Source organism: Ailuropoda melanoleuca, chromosome 8 (assembly GCF_002007445.2).
Source record: "Ailuropoda melanoleuca isolate Jingjing chromosome 8, ASM200744v2, whole genome shotgun sequence".
Classification (NCBI taxonomy): domain Eukaryota; kingdom Metazoa; phylum Chordata; class Mammalia; order Carnivora; family Ursidae; genus Ailuropoda; species Ailuropoda melanoleuca.
The window spans coordinates 122,643,808-122,664,583 of record NC_048225.1 but is presented as its reverse complement, the minus strand read 5'-3'; the positions used below and the strand labels follow the sequence as shown (position 1 = coordinate 122,664,583).

General features: G+C 45.6%; 1 long non-coding RNA gene across 1 annotated transcript in view; it reads left to right on the top strand.

Moving 5' to 3' along the window:
* The first annotated feature begins 1,697 nt into the window (after positions 1 to 1,697).
* LOC117803473 overlaps positions 1,698 to 20,776 on the top strand; it is a 31,435-nt gene continuing 12,356 nt past the window's right edge. The window contains exon 1 of the long non-coding RNA XR_004627399.1: positions 1,698 to 1,884. This is a non-coding gene — a long non-coding RNA (uncharacterized LOC117803473). The remainder of the gene's footprint in view (positions 1,885 to 20,776) is intronic.

Genomic DNA, 20,776 nt, shown 5'->3' with positions numbered 1-20,776 from the left:
CACATCTGTGAAATTATAGGTCATCCTATGGGTGCATTCTTTATGGTAATGCCAAAGAGGGAAACTACTATAGACAGAGATATTTGGGGAGGCTTCTAGGACCTTTTCCATAACCAGATGTCTGGAGTTACCTCAAGCATGCACCCAGTCAAGTGCCCGTAAGTGCTCAGTATACGTTGACTGAATTAAGCTGAGTGTCCTGGCCTGAGTCACCCTCTGACCTGACCTCAGATTTTCTAAGTTAATTGAAGAGCCTTTTTACAAGGTTGTCTCTTTGTAAAATAGCCCCCATTCTAGTTTTTTCTCTTAGGTCTTGTTTTCTGCCTTTGGTCCTCTCTGTGACTGTCCTCTGAGCCACCTCCGGCTTCTCTGTGCCGTCTCCTTTGTGAGGCACAGCCACAAATGGCCACCTTCTGACTGAGTGTAAGGGCCTTGTGAGGACTTACCATGGACAGCATGGCTCTTCCTGGCCATCCTAGTGGAGGTGTCCTCCCTCCCCATTCCTCTTATGAAGTATCTTCTGCTCCACACTTACTGGGGGGAATGTCCTTCCATGGTCCCCTTCCCGTCTCCTTTTCCTGTGTGCCTCTCTTCTCACTCCTCTCAGGGGCTATGCAATCCCAGAGTGGCTGCCCACGCACCCCCAAGGAAGAGATGGTGATAGCTTGAAAGTCCAGGGGAAGGAAATCTCTCTGGGAGGGGGCTGCCTCTCAAGGGTGGGTTAGGTCTTCATCACCTCTCTGTTGCCATCTACCTTCCTTCACGGATTCCTGACCTTGAGTCTCCGCTTGCCCTGCCTTCCCTGTGTTCACAGACAGCCAGGCCCTCCAGGGTGGCCCAAGCCTGGGCTTGGTCAGAAATGATCCGGGCTCAGAAGGGTTAAGGACAGGAACCTTGGTGGATGGAGAGGATTATTAGGTATCACTGAGGGAGCCGAGGAAGGGCTTTTCCCTGTTGCCTACGCTCCCCTTTCACATAATCTCTGGCTATGGCCATGGGTAGGAGGGGGGAAAAAAGAGGAAAAAGGAAAAAAAATAATGTTTTCAAAATAATTTCGAAAGTCCTCGTACGCACTCGTGTTTTCATCTCGCAGCACGAATCCCGGACAGCAATAGACCCTCAGAGGAAACAACCAACTGGGAATTGAGTGGAAAAAAAAATAGGAACCCTAGACCCGCAAACTGTTTTGGTGGGAGAGGGAGTGGGGGGAGGGATTAAGTCAAATCTTTTTGGGGGAGGGCTCAGCTCTGGGCTCTCATGGATAAAACAGTAAAGATCAACTCCATGTGTGTGACCCAACTGTCCTGGAAACGTCAACTGGAAGAGAGTCCAAACCTTAAGTTGTGCTTGTAACTTCAGCCCAAGTAAGAAAAATGAGGTTGGGGGGGGCACAGGGTGGGGACCAAGTCTTAGGTGGTGGGGGAGGGATTGGGGATGGATGTGGTGGGGACAAGGCGGAAGAGAGCTGTGTCTTTAATTCTGTCCTATGGTTATACATATTTTTTCTTCTATGAATGGGTTTTGCTGTAAATTATAGCTTTGCCCGTGGTCCCTTGGGTCAAAAGAAATAGTCTCTAAACAGAAAACAGCTCTGATTGGTGACTTTCCTTCTTCCCTCCCCAACCCCCTTCCTAATTGAAACCAAATGTGCAATATATTGGATGCTGGGATCCCTGGCGCGCTCCCAGGAATCCTCAGAATGTGAGGTTTCTCTCAAAGCATCTTGCATCAGCCTGTGGATGTATGCCTACGGCCGGGCTCCTTCACCGGCAAAGTGGAAAAAGAAGGGTTTCACAACAAATTCTTTTTTTGGGGAGATTGGGGGGACATAGTGGATTATAACTCTGTTTTCTTCTTTCCAAATCTGTGTACTCCTGGATGAACGTAAGTTATGTGTTTTTGTTTTTCTTTCCTTTTTTTTTTTCTTTTCTAAAAACGAAAGCTCTGAATATGCTTCTGATGTCTCAGGAAAAGTTTTAGAAAGGAGGCAGAATGGGGTTTCAAGACAGGCAAGGAAGGGAAGGGAATGGGGCACCATAGACTCGAGAAATCTAAGGTCTCACGTTTTTGTTGGGGGGGGGTCCTGGATTTATATTTACAGAGGGAAGAGTAAAGAACACTAAAGCAAAGAAGACAGGAGCAAAACAGACGAGTCCATAGAGCTGCGTTAGCGGGGTTGAAACTGTTGGCAGGCAGGACAGGCCGATTGCAGACTCGGTTTCGCTCGGCAGGGAGAAAGCAGAGCCCGGAGCTAGGTTTTCGGGTGTTTAGTAGGGGTGTTTGAGGGTCCTGAGTTTTGGAGAGGACAACTTCTTGTACTTTCATTTTCTCAGCAGTGTCACTGACTTCCTTGCGAGAAGGGCAACTTGGGATGAGGGGTGCCTTCCCGGTGAGGTTTGGGGTGGCTCGGAGGGGGCCTGCGTGGAGGGGGCTCTTCCACCCTGTCTCGCTGGCCCGGGGTGCCTTTCCCTTTGTTATCCGCCAGCTTGGGGTGGTTTGCAGTTGGGACCTCTGTGTCCTGGCCAAGGTTCAAGAGTCCCATCCAGGGAGAAAGAGAATTTTTCCAAGTGGCTGAAACTCTCCGGCCGGCGGTTTAAGGCGGGAGCTCGCACCGTTCAAGCCAGTGGGGAGTCAGCACCATTTTGCCGACTGCTTTCTGTGTCCTCTCCCTAGAGGAACAGGGAGTTAGAGCCCCGGGAAGAGCCTGAGAGATCCATCTGGCCCCACATTCTGCAGATGTCGGAAATGGTAGCAAGGAATTGACATGATCAGGGGCGCGCAGTGCGGTGGTGGAGCTCCGGTAGTGGGGCTGGAGATGAAATCAAGCTTTCTTTACTGCTACTCCAGTGCTCCCTCCACTACCTGCCTCTACTTTCTTGTTCATTTCATGGCTGAGATAATGTGGGACCTTAGTTACCAGACGGGAGGATGCTAATGGTGGTTCATCACCTCATGGCATCTATGGTCATACAGTTGACCTTTGAACAACAGGGGTTCGGGGCCGCGACCCCTGCACAGTCAAAAATTCACATATAACTTTTGACTCCCCCAAAACTTAACTACGAATAGCCTACTGTAGACCAGAAGCCTTGCCGATAACAAATAGTCGATTAACACGTAGATTGTATGTGTATACGTATGATAGAGGAAGCTAGAGAAAAGAAAGTATTTTCAAGAAAATCATAAGAAGGAGAAAAAAACATGAGCATTACTGTACTGTATTTATTGAAAAAATCTGGGTAAGGAGACCCACACAGTTCAAGCCTGTGTTTTTTGAGGGTCAAGTCTGTTTGGTTGTGTGTGTGTGGAAAATAAAGAAGCTAACATCTGAGGACTTACTATGCGCCAGGCTCCATGGTCAGAGCTTTATACGCAATGTTTGATGAATTTCCACAGTTCTGTAAGACAATTCCTATTTGATAAGTAAAGATAGTTAGGCTTAGCAAAGTGGAGTGAGGTGCTCAAAGAAATGCGGCTAATCAATTCGAAATTCATGTACGCCTGACTCCAGAGTCTATGCCCTTTTAAAAAAAAATTATTTGCATTTTACTTTTTAAATTGAGGCACACACGTAATGACTGGATATTTGTATACGTTGCAAAGTGATCAGCGTGCGAAGTTCGGTCACCGTCTCCTCACATTGTTATACAAGACGGTCTTCTTGCCATGAGAGCTCCCATCTCTGCTTCGCGGCTCCAGGCGAGAGGGCTCCCCTCGCTCCTCCACACGTGCATTTGGTTACTTCCCGCGTCGGATTCCTCATCTCCCTCCATGACCAGGAGCTGGAGGCGGCAGGCTAGGGGGGCAGCGCAGATTGCCTCGCGGGGAGCGTGTCTGCGCACGTGGCTGAGTATTTATCTGGGCACCCGAAGGGGGCTGCCGGGGGGCATCCCTGTGCACTTGGGAAGTACTTACCTCTGCTATGCAGGGAGCCTGGGATCTAGAGTCCGAAGAACCACGTTTGGGTTCTGGCTCTCCTTTTTACTACCTGGCAGTGTGGCTTTCCTTTCCTGCTCCTTGGCCTCTGTGTTTATTACGTGGGAACAACGGCAGTACTTCCCAGTATCATTGTTTGAAGAGATACTGGACATGAACGTGTTCTGGAGGCTGGGGAGGGCTTAATTAACCATACCCGTTCTGCTAACGACGAGCGTTCTAAACGCTGGAACGCAGCGTGGGGCGGCCTCTGCCATGCTGGCTGTGGCAGCCAGAGCTGGTGCCCACGGGACGGCGGCTGCATTTGGCTGTGTGTACAGCTCTGACATGGGAGGCCTCAGTCCCCGCGTCCCTCTCCTTTGGATAGAAGCCATCCCTCCTCCTGGGGACTATTTCCAGGGTTTCTCTCTGAAGCTCCCCTCTGGTGGCCTGGCTTGGCCATCCCTCCTCACCCAAGGAAAGCAGCGGGGGCTGGAGAACACCGTGTTGTTCAGGGGCCCCCTGCTTCGGTCCGCACCCCCTCTGACCAAGAGGAGTGTGCAGTCAGGAGCCATCCCTTGGTTTCTCCTCAGAGGAGATCGGCTTTTGTCCAGCTGAGCGTAGATCCTTGACCCCAGGCCTTCTTGCCACGGGCAGGCGCACCTCGCGCTCCCCCTTCTGTGCCTGTAGTCAGAAGGAATGCAGCTGCTCCTGGGGGTGGGGCGGGCGGCCCGCGGGCAGGGCAGCGGGGAGGCCCCTGCCTCTGCTTCTGGCTAAGATCTGTTTGCTTTATAAACACCAAAGGTAAGCGAAGCTGGGGAAGGCATTTTCAGAATCTTTCACTAAGAATCCTCAAAGTGAAACTTCCAATAGCAACTGTGTCTGTGAGATAATAGAAAATATACATACTGGTCTCTGCCCCTGGCTCTTGGCACAGAGTCCTAAAATCCTCCCAGTTTTAAGTGATAAGAGCCCTGGGGGCATTTTTGTTCGAGTCTTTGGTCTCTGACTCTGGTTCCTGACACCAAGCTCCTAAATCCCTCAGAATTTCCTGGGTGATAGGAATGTCCTTTGTTCTAGTGAGGTGACTCTGGATGGGCTCCTCGATGGGGGCTGGTCACCAGAAAGACTGAGCCCTGATTAGAAGCCTGAGATTTTCAGCCCCACCTGCTGTCCTCCAGGAAGGGGAGAGAGGCTGGAGGGTGAGTTAATGATCCGTCATGCCAATGTGACGAAGCTTCCATGAGAATCCCCAGAGTGTGTGGTTTGGGGAGCTTCTAGGTTGGTGAACACGCCTATGTGCTGGGAGGCTGGCACACCCCAACCCCAATGGGGACAGAGGCTCCCGTTCTCGGGACCCTCCCGGACCTCACCTATGTATCTCTTTTCTGGCTGTTCATCTATATCTCCCATTATATCCTTCTTTATGCAATAAACTGGTAAATGTAAGTAAGTGTTTCCTGGAGTTCTGTGAGCTGCTCTCTCAAACGATCAAATCCAAGGAGGGGGTGCTGGGAACCTCTGATTTGCAGGCAAGTCAGACAGACGCTGTGGACCTACTGTTTGCACATAATGTCTGCACCGGAGGGGGATAGTCTTGTGGGACTGAGCCCTTCACCTGTGGGTCTGCACCAACTCCAGGTGGTTTGTGTCAGAGTTTCTGGGTGCGGAAAACCCCCACAGCTGGTGTCAGAAGGATGGTGAGTGCACGAGTGTCTAGTTTTTCCTAGACAATGTCTGAGCACAGAGTGGGAGCATCACCCAAAAGGGCCTCATCAGTTCCCGCTCTCCTCCGGCCTTTCTGTGAACTGTCTTCTTCTCTTCTCATACGGTCCCTCCCTAGACTTTAAGTCAGATGAATTACCTGTTACACATAGAGTTCAGACCTTTCCATATGATTGCACTTCTCATAGACAAGCTAAAAAACGAGAGTGGCCACCCCCCTTTTGTGAACATCACACCATGCCAAATTAGTGTTCATTCTCAGACATGCTTCTCAAGCTCCTTTATGAGATCCACTTTCAGGAACTTGACATCACCCACACCTCAAACGTGCAACCCAAACACATGTCTCACTGGCATCGAGAGAGCTTGCCCCCATCTAAAAACGGACCTCCACAGCCACGCTGAAGTCCCGTGCCAGCTCACGGAAATGGTGACCGTCCGCAGCGCAGAGACACTGGGTTCTTTATGCCCCTTGCCCTGTTGGACGCCGTGCGCCATATGAATCAACTCTCTCCCAGCAATGACGTCTCAGTCCAGAAATGTGCCCAACATCCCCAGGCATCTGAAAGTGTTTCTGAAGGCAGCAACCATCCCCAGTGAGGCCTGCTCCCCAGTAAATTAAAAACCTCAGTGGAACTTAAAGACCTCCAGACCAATTACGTCAGCATATCTCCAGTTTGGGGTTGGGAACCAGTACTTTGAAGTCTTCCCAAAGTGGTTCTACTGTGAACCTCTCCTGGTAAATATCCACGTTTGTCGCCTCAGCCACTCCTTGGCATGGATGAAGGGCAGGCTGGGGAGAGAAATCAGCCCAGACTACAGTATCCCCCTCGCCCATCGTTCTATAAAGAATTTAACTCTCAGTGCCTCCCTTCTCTGGTTGGCATACCTCCCTCCTCTAGTTGCCTTCTGTGAGCTCCCTGCAGACCTCCTCATGATGTATACAACCTCACTTTTCCCCTTGAGTGGAAGCTTGTCCAGGCCTCAGACTCTTTCTAGTGTGAAGTCAGACCTGACTTCCAAGCCCAGCCCGAGCTCGACCACTCTGGGACCCTGGGCGACCTGCTCAAACCCTTAAGTCTCACTCTGTCAAATCAGGATTATAATTCCCGTTTAACAGGCATTACAAATGCCACCTACAAACACTGGGCATGAGGTTGCGCGTGTAGTTAATAGACGAGGTCGATGCGCATGATTTATGTTATCAGTTCAGTGCTGCGGCTTGGTCCTCCTTGTTTTCCCATGGCCCACTCCTTGGTGCAGCAACACTCCCCTGCCCAAGTCCGCTTCTGCCAGCATCACCACCCAAGGTGCTCTCGCAGCACAAAGGACATGGGTTCAACTGCTGGCTTGGCCACCACTCATTAGCCGTCTGACCCAGGACAAGATACCCAACCTCCTTGGATCTCCTTTTTCTCATCTCACAGGTTTGTTAGGAGACACAGGTGCCATTAGATATGCAGGGAGGCCAGGGCGAAGCCTCACACATGGCACACGCTCCAAAAAAGTGAATGCTCGGTAAATGGTGTCTCTCTTGTTCTGAGGCAGCCGTTGGTTCCTCATGGGCTACAGGCTCACCGTGTATGAACCGATATCTTGGATTGATTCCTTTCATTTGAACACCTTGTTTAGGTCAAGGATGTGATTTGTTGGAAATTGGCCCTTTCGGATTTGAAATGACATTCGTCCTGTCATCTCCTCACCCCCACCTCTCCTTCCCCCACTGCACCTTTACCTTTACCCAACCTTTCCCTTAACACTCCACCTGTGCCCAATACCATCTTGTCACGGGGAACTGATCACAAGAGTGGATTACTTGGCCGGGGATCGACACAACACCATAAGAAAAAAAAATTGGCAGTTTTTAGCAGGTAGGGAAGAAGGGATGCTAGATGCTATCCATTGGGCAAGTTAATCCCATTTCAATGAAAAGGTTTAGAGGCCATTACAATGAAAAGACAATCCCATTACAACGAGAAGTATGAGTCACAGTGACGACTGCTGTTGTAACTGAACACAAAATGCATTCAGGAAAAGGAGAGATGAGTTAGCAAAAGAGAAATTCACCGTTTGTGCTTCTGTAGGACCCTCCAATAACAGACTGGTCCCACCAAGGGTTCCAAGCTGGAGGGACCACGGGGGGCAAACTGGCCTTGATTTATTCGTGTTCACCTATTTTGCCCCTTCTCCTCTCGCCCAAGTCCTTACCTCCCTTCCCCATCCAGCTACACTTCTCAGAAATTTTTCTTTCTTTCTTTTTTTTTTTTTTAAAGATTTTATTTATTTATTTGACAGAGAGAGACAGCCAGCGAGAGAGGGAACACAAGCAGGGGGAGTGGGAGAGGAAGAAGCAGGCTCCCAGCGGAGCAAGGAGCCTGATGCAGGGCTCGATCCCAGGACCCTGGGATCAGGCCCTGAGCTGAAGGCAGATGCTTAAGGACTGAGCCACCCAGGTGCCCCGCTCAGAAATTTCTAATCTGTTTCTCTCTGGTTATTCTGGTTTCCCTCAGCAATTCCATTTTATTTTATTTGATTTTATTCTATTCCACGAGCATCTATTCACTGCCTATTAGTGTAAGACACTCTATTTAGCATTTTTAAATAACCATAGCTTAATAAGGGAACTAAGATGTCCAGACGCCTATCCAGGGACGTTCACCAGAACACCCGTCACCTAATGGCTAAAGTGATGGTCTCTCTCAACTTTCTCTCTTTTCATTTCACCTGCATGCCTTTGGATTTGTTAGGATTGAGCCTGTGTTATTCAGACATGACTTGGTTGAAAATAATTCTCTTCTTATTTTGATTTCCTTTCTTATTTTTGCTTTCTGCCCTTTCTGTTTTGCGTGGAACTATTTGATGTTTCCAAATTTCTGTAATTCTCCAAGCACTGGAGAATCCCAGCATTTGGCAGGGTATAAACTTTCTAGCCGGAATCTCACTTTGGCCTCCCAGCACTGAGAAGGGTCAGGTGTGACCCAGCCCAAGTATCACTGAGTCCTGGAGGATTAATGAAAAGGCAAAGAAGTTCTGAAAGGGGCTTAGGTGCACTCCGAAGCCCCTGGGTTCTGCTGGGCTTCTCCTGGCACGGTCTGCCATAGATCACTCATTCACCTGTCTTGTGGATTGTGTTTTGTGCCTAGAGAGACACTGAAAAAGCGTTGGAGGAGTCCCTTGAACCTACTGCTCAGAGGTTAATGCTACCTGCACTGCAGTGTGTGGGTCGAAGGGGAGGGCATGTGAAGAATAGAGCCTCGCGTGGGAAAGGTAGTGAGGGAAAGAATATGTAGTAAGGTTTTGGTCCCAGCACCATCATTTTCTAGATTTTTTGACCTTAGAGAAGTTTTTTAACCTCACTGGGCCTCAATGTCCTCATCTCCCTCCCTCGTGAGTTACTATCCCATCCTTTTTAGGTTCAGATAAGATAATGTGTAAGAAGTTTGTATACTGGAAAGTGCTGTGCCCATGAAGATGGTGGGTGGCATGCCCTTTCGGACATATTTCATAGGTAGCTAATCCAGCAGAATTTACTGGATGCAAGATTGTCTTTAGGGTCTTTATGTCCTAGGCAGCCCAAAGTAAATTGAGATGGGAGATGGATTAAAAAGAAGGACAAAGAGTATGTGAAAGAGAGATAAAAAATGTCTACAATTTGAAAGTCAAGGAGTAGTAAAGGGGGCTTCCTGTTTTTCTAAATAAACCTAAGAGTATATATAACTTTGATAAACATATGTCCCAAATACAAAATAATTCCTTTGCCATATACGTATGTGTGTGTAAATTTAAAGTTTATTGTTTGTATCTTGATTATAAGTTTTTATGTAGTCATAAAAAAAGATGGGCAAATAATTTTTTTTCATTTCTTCTTTTAAAATTTTGAACACTGTATGAATTCAGAAGAATCAAACAATTAAAATCTTGGCAAAATCTCGTATTTAAGAGAAACAGTTTCTCACTGATGTTATGTCTTTACTCCAACGGAGCTGATTTTTTTAAAAATCATATTTTTTATCCATTATGAATTTTATAGCATTCTGGGAATCTCTGTCATAACTGTTTTTGCTGAATTCATGTATTTATTTCTTGGCAAATAGTTATTATGTGCTTGCTCTCTGCTAGGTGCTAGTCTAGGTTTTAGTGATCAAGAAGACCAATGAAATTTTAGATGTTTATGATCATTCATTACCTTAGACAATCGCTCCTTTAAATTCTGTGGAGCAATACAAATGTGGACAAAACTCAATTTGGAAAATTGGTGTGCAGGATTGGGTTAATAAGATTTTACTGTTTGAATTTTCACTGTTATTCCTTATACAGTGAGTATCAGCAGAGCCAGATGTTATGCAAAAAAAAAAAAAGATACAAAGCTTAATATTTTATTTTTCATAATTTATTTTTAAATTAATAGACTTTATATTTTAGAGCAGTTTTAGCTTTACAGAAAAATTGAGAAGAAAGCACTGAGTTCCTGCACACTCCCTTTCCCTTTGCACACAGCTTCCCTAGTAACATCTTGCATTACTATTACATTTCATTTTTCAATCAGTTACTCAATATGTATTTATTAAACATCCACTATATGTTCTACGCTAGTTATGATGGAGGTAGAATAGAGTAAATCATATTTACGCCCCTCAAATTGTTTATAATGTTGTATAGCTATAGGTTGGAGCCCCTCATTCATTAAAAATTTTTTGTTGTGCACTTAGTGCCTGCCTGATTCAGGCTAAGGTTTAGTACAACACCTGGACATAGTAGACATTCAATAATTATCTGTTGAATATATGAAAAATGAGAATGAAGGATCTAGAAGTAGAAGACATCATCCCTGTCCTTAGGAGCTCGGGGAACAACTGACATCTATGACAGGGACTAGAGAAAATTCCAGAACTAGATAAAGCAGTATTGGATCTCAGTAAAGGTGATGTTGGTACAGGCAAAGAAGGCATAAAGCCATCGGTGACAGTCTCAGCTTCCTTACTGGGATTGTCTTCCTTATCAGAGGCATACGAAGCTTAAGAGGAATGGAGAAGGTTGTAAGGCTGCTGGCACTTGTCCTCGAGGACAGACCCTCTTGAGATTCTGGGGAACAAGCTGATGTGAAGAAGAGAGCAGTGGGAGTTAAATTCAGTCCAGAGCAGGTAATCCTTCCTCGGACAGGGGTGGTTCTACATGTTGTGTAGAGTTTGTAAAGGGAGATAATGTGAAAATGGCATCACAGGAAATGAAATCGAAATCCTAATCCTAGTACATTCCAGCAAGTTATTCTGTGGATATTGACAAACTGATTCTAAAGTTTATATGGAGAGGCAGGAGACCTGGAACAGCCAACTCAGTATTGAAGGAGAAGAACAAAGTCAGATGACCGACAGCTGATTTCGAGGCTTACTCTGAAGTCACAGACAATGTGGTATAATCAAAACACTGTGGTGTTGGTGAGAGAATAGACAAATAGACCAACGGAACAGGATAGAGAGCCCAGATAAATACAGTCAACAGATCTTTGACAAAGGAGCAAAGACAATACAATGGAGATGTGATTCTTTTCTTAAAAATTTTAATTCCAAGTTAGTTAACATACAGCATAATATTAGTTTCAGGTGTGTAATATAGTGATTCAACACGTCCACACATCACCCTCACTCATCACGAGTGCCCTCCTTCATCCCCATCACCTATGAAAGATGCGATTCTTGAATAACTAATAACTAATGTAACATACAAATATTCTCACTTAAAATCATGGTGTGGTAGAAAGAGTGGGATAGGCCAGGTTAAAAGAGTAAGCTTTTTTTTTTATTTTTAAGATTTATTTGAGAGAAAGCCAGTGAGAGAGAGATAGAAAGAGCATGCGAGCGGGGGGGGGGAGGGGTCTGGGGAGGGGCAGAGGGAGAAGCAGACTCTGCTTAGCAGGGAGCCGGATGTGGGGCTCCATCCCAGGACGATGGGATCATGACCTGAGCCGAAGGCAGATGCTTCACTGACTGAGCCACCCAGGTGCCCCAAGAGTAAGTTTTTTAAAAAAAGTTTTTATTTAAATTCCAGTTAACATACAGTGTAATATTAGTTTCAGGTGTGCGATATAGTGATTCAGCACTTCCATACATCAGCTGGTGCTCACCACAAGTGCTCTCCTAAATCTCCATCACCTGTTGCACCCATCCCTCCCCCCCCCCCCCCCCCCCCCCNGCCCCCGCTCCCTCTGGTGATTCTCAGTGTGTTCTCTATAGTTGAGTCTGTTTCTTGGTTTGTCTTTCTCTCTCTCTCTTTTTTCCCCCTTTGCTTATTGGTTTTGTTTCTTAAATTCCACATATGAGTGAAATCATGTGTATTTGTCTTTCTCTGACTTATTTCACTTAGCATTATACCATCTAGCTCCATCTACATCATTGCAAATGGCAAGATTTCATTCTTTTTCATAGCTGAGCAATATTCCCTTGTATACATATACCACATCTTCATCATTCATTCATCAACTGATGGTCACTTGGGCCTTTTCAGTAGTTTGGCTATTGTAGATAATGCTGCTATAAACATTGGGGAGCATGTATCCCGTTAAATTAGTATTTTTGTATCCTTTGGGTAAATACCTAGTAGTGCAATTGCTGGGTGGTAGGGTAGCTCTGATTTTAATTTTTTGAGAAATCTCCATACTGTTTTCCAGAGTGGCTGCAACAGTTAGCATTCCCACCAGCAGCGCACAAGGGTTTCCTTTTCCCCATCTTCGCCAACACTTTTCTTGTGTTCAACAGCACGCCATTCTGACAGGTGTGAGGTGATACCTCATTGTGGTTTTATTTTGTATTTTCCTGATGATGAGAGATGTTGAGCATCTTTTCATGTGTCTGTTGGCCAACTGCATGTCTTCTTTGGAAAAATGTCTATTCATGTCTTCTGCCCATTTTTAGATTGGATTATTCAGTTTTTGGGTGTTGAGTTTTTAAATCTAACTTTGCCATGTAGTAACAGTTGGACTTCGTGCAAGTATATTTTAAACCTATCTGCATTTCAATTTTCTCCTCTATAAAGGGCAATATGAAATTTCCCTGTCTTCTAGTTCAGTCATGTTAATCACTGTCTGTACCAGCACCCACTCCCCCATTTTCACTTTTATAGCTAAGTCTTCAATCACTACAGTCTCCCTGCAGTTCTCACCCAATCGCATGTGCTCTGAATAGCCTCCTCTGTCCTCTCATGTTCGCTCAACGCTGCCCTTCTCTAAAGGCCAGCTTGAGTTTCACATTCTCTGGCCAACTCAGACCTTACTTCTTGGAATCCCTAGTTCTTTTGGTCACAATCACGTCGTCTAGCGAGGAACATGTCTTAGGTGATCTCTGTAACTCACTTTGTAGCATAATCCGTAAGGATTTGCTGAGCTCTCAATACATATTCTATTAAGGTCTTATTATTCGCTTAGCGCAGTGTTATTTGTTGCTTGGAAAATTCTTAGAGGGCTGTAATGGAAGCCTCATCTACTGCAGTCTTTGAGGATGTAAGGGAGCTCAATAGATTTCTATTACTTGGTTATTCTGTAAGATGAGGATGTCCAGAGAGGCAGGTTACAGAGAAATGGTATTAGACTGGGCTTGCTATCAGAAGGACTGGGCTCAATTCCTGCCTCTCATGAGCTGTGAAAATTGAAGAAAGGAACTAATTAATGTCTTAGTGAGTACAAATGAGAAGGAATAAACTCACATGTGAACACTTTGTACCCTGGGTATATAATGCACACAGGGCTAATTTTTTAAAAAGCAATAAATAGAGAATGGTTATTCCCAGAGACTCGATTCAGGTTTCAGGATACAGCCCCAGATTTGGCTTCTGGCTTGATGATGGGCAGAGCTGGTGTCTTTCTTCTGATCACGCTTCTCTCATGGGTTTGCTCAGACCTCTGGGAATAGAAGTGCTTACCTTTCACTTTCCCCTCCCACACTAGTGCTAATTCTTCTCTGAAACCCATTTCGTTTAAAGAAATTATTGAAAAATTCTCATTTGAACGTTTAGTGTCATGTAAAAAGCAAAATTAACTGTTGCTTATTGTCATGTTGGAAGTGAAAAAGATTTTAAACCTTTTGTTCAGCCATTCATTACTAAAGGGACTTCAAGCTAGGATATACATTCTAGACTTACGTGGGTCCCTCAAAGGAGTGTGAAAAGTTACTTTCTAACCCTTTTGCTGTGCTTTTGGTGATAAACTTTGTTTTTGCAAGATAGAAGGTGATCGATGGTCTTCTTATTGTCTCTTCCTAACTTTCTGAGGTTTACTTGCCTCTCTCATTTTTATGACTTAAGGTGCTAACTTCGGCCTCTCTAACCAGGTCCACAGGCACCCCCCCTTTTTCCAGAAAAAAGGCGGGGCTCTGCTGTGCTGTATGCTTAGGTGTAGGAAGTTCCAGCCCTAGGATCCCAGGTCTCCTGACTTTCATTTTCTAATTGACCATGTAGTTGCCAATATTTATGATAGATATTCAATCAGAGACACTCAGGGTGTCCAAAGTTACCTATGAATCATATGCAAACTTCAAATGACTGTCCTCTTCTGGGTGATCCTATCACCTGGAGCTTTGGGCCTTGGGCAGAGTAATCTGGGAGACAACAGGAGCACTGAAATAGGTGGAAGGTCTCATTTCTAGGCCTAGCTTCCTAAGTAGTATGAATCTTGAAAGAAATTTCAGTGGTTAAGATCTAAGTCTTCATTTGAGTTGGTCAGGGCAAGGAAAAGTCTGGTGAAGTCCTTAGGCAGGTAAATAGAAAAAAAAAAATTTGACACTTTACAAATGGCCCCACATTTGTTACCTGCAGACTGTGTATAACACACGAGTCCTGGTTTTGAGGGAGATGGTGCATGTGAAAAGTCTAGATACACTTCCAATGTTGCTTTGCACTAAGGTGTTTAAGGCATGAGCCGGGGTACCTCCCAATTTCTTTTGAAAATAAGCTGAAAAAAATAGAAACTTTATTGAATGTTTCTACTTAATGCTATATTTTAATGGTGGTTTTTATAACAAAGTACTTGGCGGGGTGTGAGTGGGGAAGGTGCTGTGATACTTCAGTGTTTGGAGCCTCTAAAAGTTCTTAATCTAGCCCTTTGGAGGAGCATAAGCCATAGTTGTCACCCCTGATTCGTTCCTGAATTTACTCAGCTACAGTTCCTCAGGGCCGTTGGAGATTCTTTTTTTTTTTTTTTTTTTTTAAGATTTTATTTATTTATTTGACAGAGATAGAGACAGCCAGCGAGAGAGGGAACACAAGCAGGGGGAGTGGGAGAGGAAGAAGCAGGCTCATAGCGGAAGAGCCTGATGTGGGGCTCGATCCCAGAACGCCGGGATCACGCCCTGAGCCGAAGGCAGACGCTTAACCGCTGTGCCACCCAGGCGCCCCCCGTTGGAGATTCTATTCAAAAATAGATGTTTCCTGTGCGCCTGGGTGGCTCAGTCGTTAAGCGTCTGCCTTCGGCTCAAGGTGTGATCCCAGGGTCCTGGGATCGAGCCCCGATAACCAGCGGAGCAGGGAGCCTGCTTCTTCCTCTCCCACTCCCCCTGCTTGTGTTCCCTCTCTTGCTGGCTGTCTCTCTCTCTGTCAAATAAATAAAATCTTAAAAAAAAAAATAGATGTTTCCTTTAGATGATTCTATTCAAAAATACATTCAGGGGTGCCTGGGTGGCTCAGTCAGTTAAGCTTCTGCCTTCGGCTCAGGTCATGATCTTGGGGTCTTGGGATCGAGCCCTGCATCAGGCTCCCTGCTCAGTGGGAAGTCTGCCTCTCCCTCTGTTGCTCCCCCTGCTTGAGTGCTGTCTCTCTCTCTCTCAAATAAATAAATAATCTTAAAAACAACAACAACAACAACAACAAAAACCCCAAAACACATTCAAATCTATCCCTGTGATGAGGTTATTCTAGTTTCTACTGAGTGATCCGGCAACAAGCATTAGGGAAAAACATCCACCCCGCTGATGATGGGGTCTTAAAACACTTTCTTCTGAATAAATGAGGGTTCGATGACGTTGGTGACAAAGCATGGTGATGCCTAGACCCACGTCCTTTCCTTTGATCAGAACTCAGCAATTCCCAGCCCCACTGGTAGCCACAACTCTTAGGGCCAGGCATGTGGCTTCAAGTGTGAGGTGAATGGTGTTTCATATTCAAAGAAGCTATTCTCTTGACCAACACCCCTTCCCCCCAAGAGTTAGTAGCTTTGCTGATGCTGATGTAAGGTGCTTTGGAAAGTTAATGAAATGGCACAGAAGCCTTTATGGAACAGACATCCCAGGGGTGGCTTTGGTCATGGTTTCTGAAGGAGCAGATTCTCTGCTGCTTACCCTTGATGAAAAGATGGGAGCAGGCTTTTCATAGGAGGCAGGTGCTGATGGGATAGACTCAGCTCTCTAAACATCTTCCCTTGCGATTATCCAATTTGATGTACTCAAACCTGAACAATATATAGAGGTATTTTATAGGAAAAATTTTTCAGCTTCACAAGGTAATTGATTATTTAGATGTTATTAAAATATGTACAAATATAAAACAAACATAACTATAAACTCCATAAAATAAATTAAAAACATTATTTTACTGTGTCAAATGATGTGGTCAGTTGAAACTAACCACTAGTGCAGAGGGTAAAGATAGAGTAGAACCATGTGACCTCAGGGCCTGGTCTATGTTTAATCTGGATCTGTTATTTAAATGTAATTAATACCCATGCAGAAAATGCCTATTGGTGTAAGCATGTTAAGCAAATTGTTAATAATAGCACCAAAGGTTTATACGTTCAGGAAAATCAAATCTCATACTTAACCAAACTCTGCAAGTAGGAAATGGTCAAATGTTAGTATTTATTTATTTATTTATTTGGCCGGGAGTGGGGGGGCCGGTGGTTGCGGAGCAGAGCAGAGACAGCGGGACAAGCAGACTCTGTGCCGAGCGCAGAGCCTGATGCCAGGCTCGATCTCATGAGCCTGAGGTCATGACCTGAGCCGAAATCAAGAGTCCTAATGCTCTACCGACTGAGCCAGCCACCCAGGCACCCCCAAATGTCAGTTTTAATGAGGTATCATTTGATAATTTGTTATATCGTCTATTCACTTGAGGTAAGATTAGACTGGTGATGATATTGAAATTGCTACAAATGAGCATCTCATGTAATTACTAATAGAATTAGAGACAGAACCATTCTCCTTCGTGTATTTATGCCTTAGGTTTCTGCTTATAAGCCGGTGGGTGTTGGTATGTAAGAAGTCAGAGTCCACATCACACATCTGCTCGCAGCATGAACTGATGTCTATGGCGAGCAGATTGAACTGCCCCACGCCATCGATGACTCAGGTCTCCACCATGTCCTGTTTGTAGGTTGGCTCTTGACTTGATCTGGCTCTCATTTGGCCTTTGTACGGTCGTGAACACAAGTGGAAAGGCAGGCACTGAAACTGCACGACAGTACTTGGTTCCCACCCATGTTAAGAGTTTCAAACTATAGAATCGTAGGTATGAAATTTTAAAAATTCTAGAAATTTTGTGGGCAGCCAGAATACATTTACACTTGGGGACACTGCCTTTAAACTAAATTCAGACTCCATTGTTTCTCGGGAAAGACTTTCTGATCTCCCTGCTCTCTTTAAAGTGTTTTCGTAATTAAAAATAATAATCGTGATGAATTCAGAGTGATGTGTTTATCGTGTACTAGGATTTGGGTGAAGCCCTTTCCATATATAGTCTCACTGAAGCCCTTGAGAGAGTTGTGTGAGGTGGGTGTTTCTCTTATTTTATGTAGGCGGACACATGGCGTGAATCACAGAGCGGTTTGCACGCATGTCTCCCTTATGGCCATACCTGGCTTTTCCGTTGTTCTCGGTGCGTTAACTTCCATTCTGTATCAGGAACTTCCCTTGCGCTGGAAGCAGTCACCCCTGTTTTATAGCAATCTCCTTAGAAGCCTGTCTTTTCCACTGGCCAGTGGGTCTCTAACCTGAGTATATGTCAGAATCCCAATTTAAAAAATGCAGCTCCCAGGCTCCACCACAGGCTTAACTGAGTAGGACATTTTCTGTGCAGCGTCCAGGGGCCCTGCATTTTTCTTTTAAACAACCTCCCCCAGGTGATTTTGTGGCAGGTGTTCCTCTGATACACTGTGAGTAAAAGCGTGTCTGACCATAGCTGCCTCGTGGTTGTCTTCTAACCACCTCTGCGTCCCTAGGACTTGCTCACTAAACGTTTGTTTGAATAATTCAGAGAATGAATGAAGAAGCAATTGTCATTAGAGAATATGTTCTTGAGAAGAACGCTCTTTTGGCCAGACCTTTGGAAAAATGTAAAGATACATGTTTAAATATCACGTAATATACTCAGGCTAGACTCTCCCCTGGGGGCCACACGTGGCAAGACGCCTACAGGAAGGTGGCGGAAAACACAGCTCTGTCTTCCAGGAAAAAGAACAAAAACTTGCCGGGTCCTTTGGCTTGGGATGGGATCTGTCTTCCTTCCTTTTAATAAAACCAAGATCAATTGAACTAGAAAAATTTCAATGCCTGTGAGGCCCCGGAAGAGGTTAGTTTCCCTAGTGTTTTATAGACGTGGAGTTTTCTGCTTAACGTGTAGTTCTGTGTTCAACATGGATTAATTCCTTTATTCAGCAAGAGTGATTTTGAATAAGTGCCTTGAATGTAATAAGGCATGGCCTTTTTTCTTCCTGAGTTTATGACCCATCAGAAAATTCAGGAAACAGTAAAGCCATGCGAATGCATGCAGGGCTAGGGGCTCCGTGTCTTCAAGTGCAAGAGCTCACGGAAGGGCCGGTGCAGCCGGGGCCCCGGAGCTGGGAGCTGCATGAGACTGGCTAGAATTGGAGAGGCAGGAAGCAAAGAGCAGGCAGAGGGGAGCCTTGGCAGCCAGACTGCTTATGGCTGGCCGGTTCGGTTAACAGAGAGGATGTGCGCCTGGGGCGGTAGAAATTTGCACCGCGGAGCACAGAGAAATACCATTGCATACATGTGTTTTCTTACATTAAGGGGAGCTTCAGATGTTGTGGAGTTCGGAACATTCTTTTTTTTATCTTGAAGCAGGTAAAGTGCTGTTTGAAGAGTAAAGTGACTGTGACTTGTGAGGTATGTGGCAGGGGAGAAGGGGTGGACAGGAGACTCAGTAGGAGGCTGCTCTTGGTCATCCAGATGTGCTCGGGTTTGGACCAGGGTGGTAGAGTGAGCAAGGAAAAGCCTGAGTGGCTGCAGAAGATACTCGAAGGACACGAGGAGAGAGCATTTCCAGAAATGGTGCCAAAGCCCAGGGAAGCTTGCAGGCTGGTGATGTGTGGCGGGAGCACCTGAAGACCCATTTCCCCACGAGAACTCTTCGTTGGAGACTAGCATCTTCTGCTCCTGACCAGGACCCCAAGTGGGAATTTCTCACATAGCTGTTTCACCCTTTTTGTTGGCAGAGCAGATGGCTCAGAAGATTCTGGTCTCTCTCCTTCTCTGCCTCCCATCGCTTCCCTGCCTGGTTCCCACACTGAGGACCTCTCCATCCTGACGCTTCTGTGTGGGACCTACCAAGGAAATCTTGCTAATTAGACAAAGGTGGTGTCTCCCAGAGTACAATCTTTGGAAACCTGTGGGTTTTTAAATAGACAACAGCAGGGACAGGGGCAGGGGCAAGAGCCAGAGTTCTGTGGTCAAATAAGTTTGGGAAATATTCTTAGAGAATGACCCAGGTTTCTTCCCTCAGGACTTGCCAGGGTCTTTAATATGGTAATAAGCATTCTGGCTGTCCAAGAGAGGGGTAGCTTATAGCACTCCACAAAAGTTTTGGACCATGGAATTCTTTTTTCAAGAAGTGTCTTAAGAGAAGAGGGCTTCATAGCATACATTTGGAGAAATTAGAGACTAGAGAGTTTGTCTTAAGAATAAGTCTGTTGCAGGGTGCCTGAATGGCTCAGTTGGTTAAGCATCAGACTCTTGATTTCGGCTCAGGCCATGATCTCAGGGTCCTGGGTTTGGGCTCCATGCTCAGCCTGGAGTCTGCTTAAGATTCTCTCTCTCCCTCTGCCTCTCCCCCCACTTATGTTCTCTCTCTCTCCCTCAAATAAATAAATTAATCTTTAAGAATAAGTCTCTTGCACTAAAGGTTAGTAGTGAAATGGAAGGAAGCAGGAGACTGGAATTTTGTTCTGGGTTCTACTACTAACTGGTTATCTGGTCACTGAACTTCCCCGGGCCTGTTTCCACAGAGGTTACCCTAATACTAGATGAACCCTTAAGTTCTTTCAACTCCAGAAGTCTATGATCTTGTGCACATTCAGAAGAACATCATCTGTGATTTTTCTACTCTGTAATAACACTGGTGGCAGAGACAGTGGTGGGGAAAGTGAGGGCAGAGGGGCAGTGACAACAAGATGAGTAAGATGTGGTTTGAACCCTGAGCTGATTATGTGGTTGGGCACAGTTACAGGGCTGGACTGTTGTAGCAGAGATAAAAGAAGTTTCCAGTTTGTTCTCAGGCCTCTCTGAATCCAGCCGTGTCATCTGGTGCACGCGCAAGGCTGAGTCGCCAAGGCCGTGCTAATTCCCAGTGGTCACTTAACCATCTAGTTACAGTTTTGCAGCTGTGAGGCCTTAGATAAACCAGTTAGCCCTCTGGGCCTGGGTTTTCTTTGTCTGTGAAGTAAGGCAGTTGGGTTAGATCAGGGACTTCTGATGTTTTAGGAGGAGGAACTATTTTTGAGCTGTTCTGGTTTTTACCTGGGGATGTTCGTTTTCTTCCACCCACTCAAGGCAGATGGGCCCCAAGGTTTGGTCTTCGTTTTTCTTCTCTTCCTTATTTCCAGATCATTTTACCTGCCTCAGACTTCACTTACTGCTTTTAGGTATTTGATGTTCAAATATGTATCTCTAACACCAAACTCTCTCTTGAATGCCAGACCCGAATTTCTACCTGTCTGCCCGATGTGTTTACCTGTTTCCATCTTAAGAAAACCAATTATTCTTCTTCCTTTTTTTTTTTTTTTTTGGGGGGGGGNGGGGGGGAGGAGTAGAGGAAGGGAGAGAGAGAATCCCAAGCAGACTCCATGCTCAGTGCAGAGTCTGGTGTGGGGCTCTATCCCACAACCTTGAGATCATGACCTAGGCTGAAATCAAGAGTTGGACGC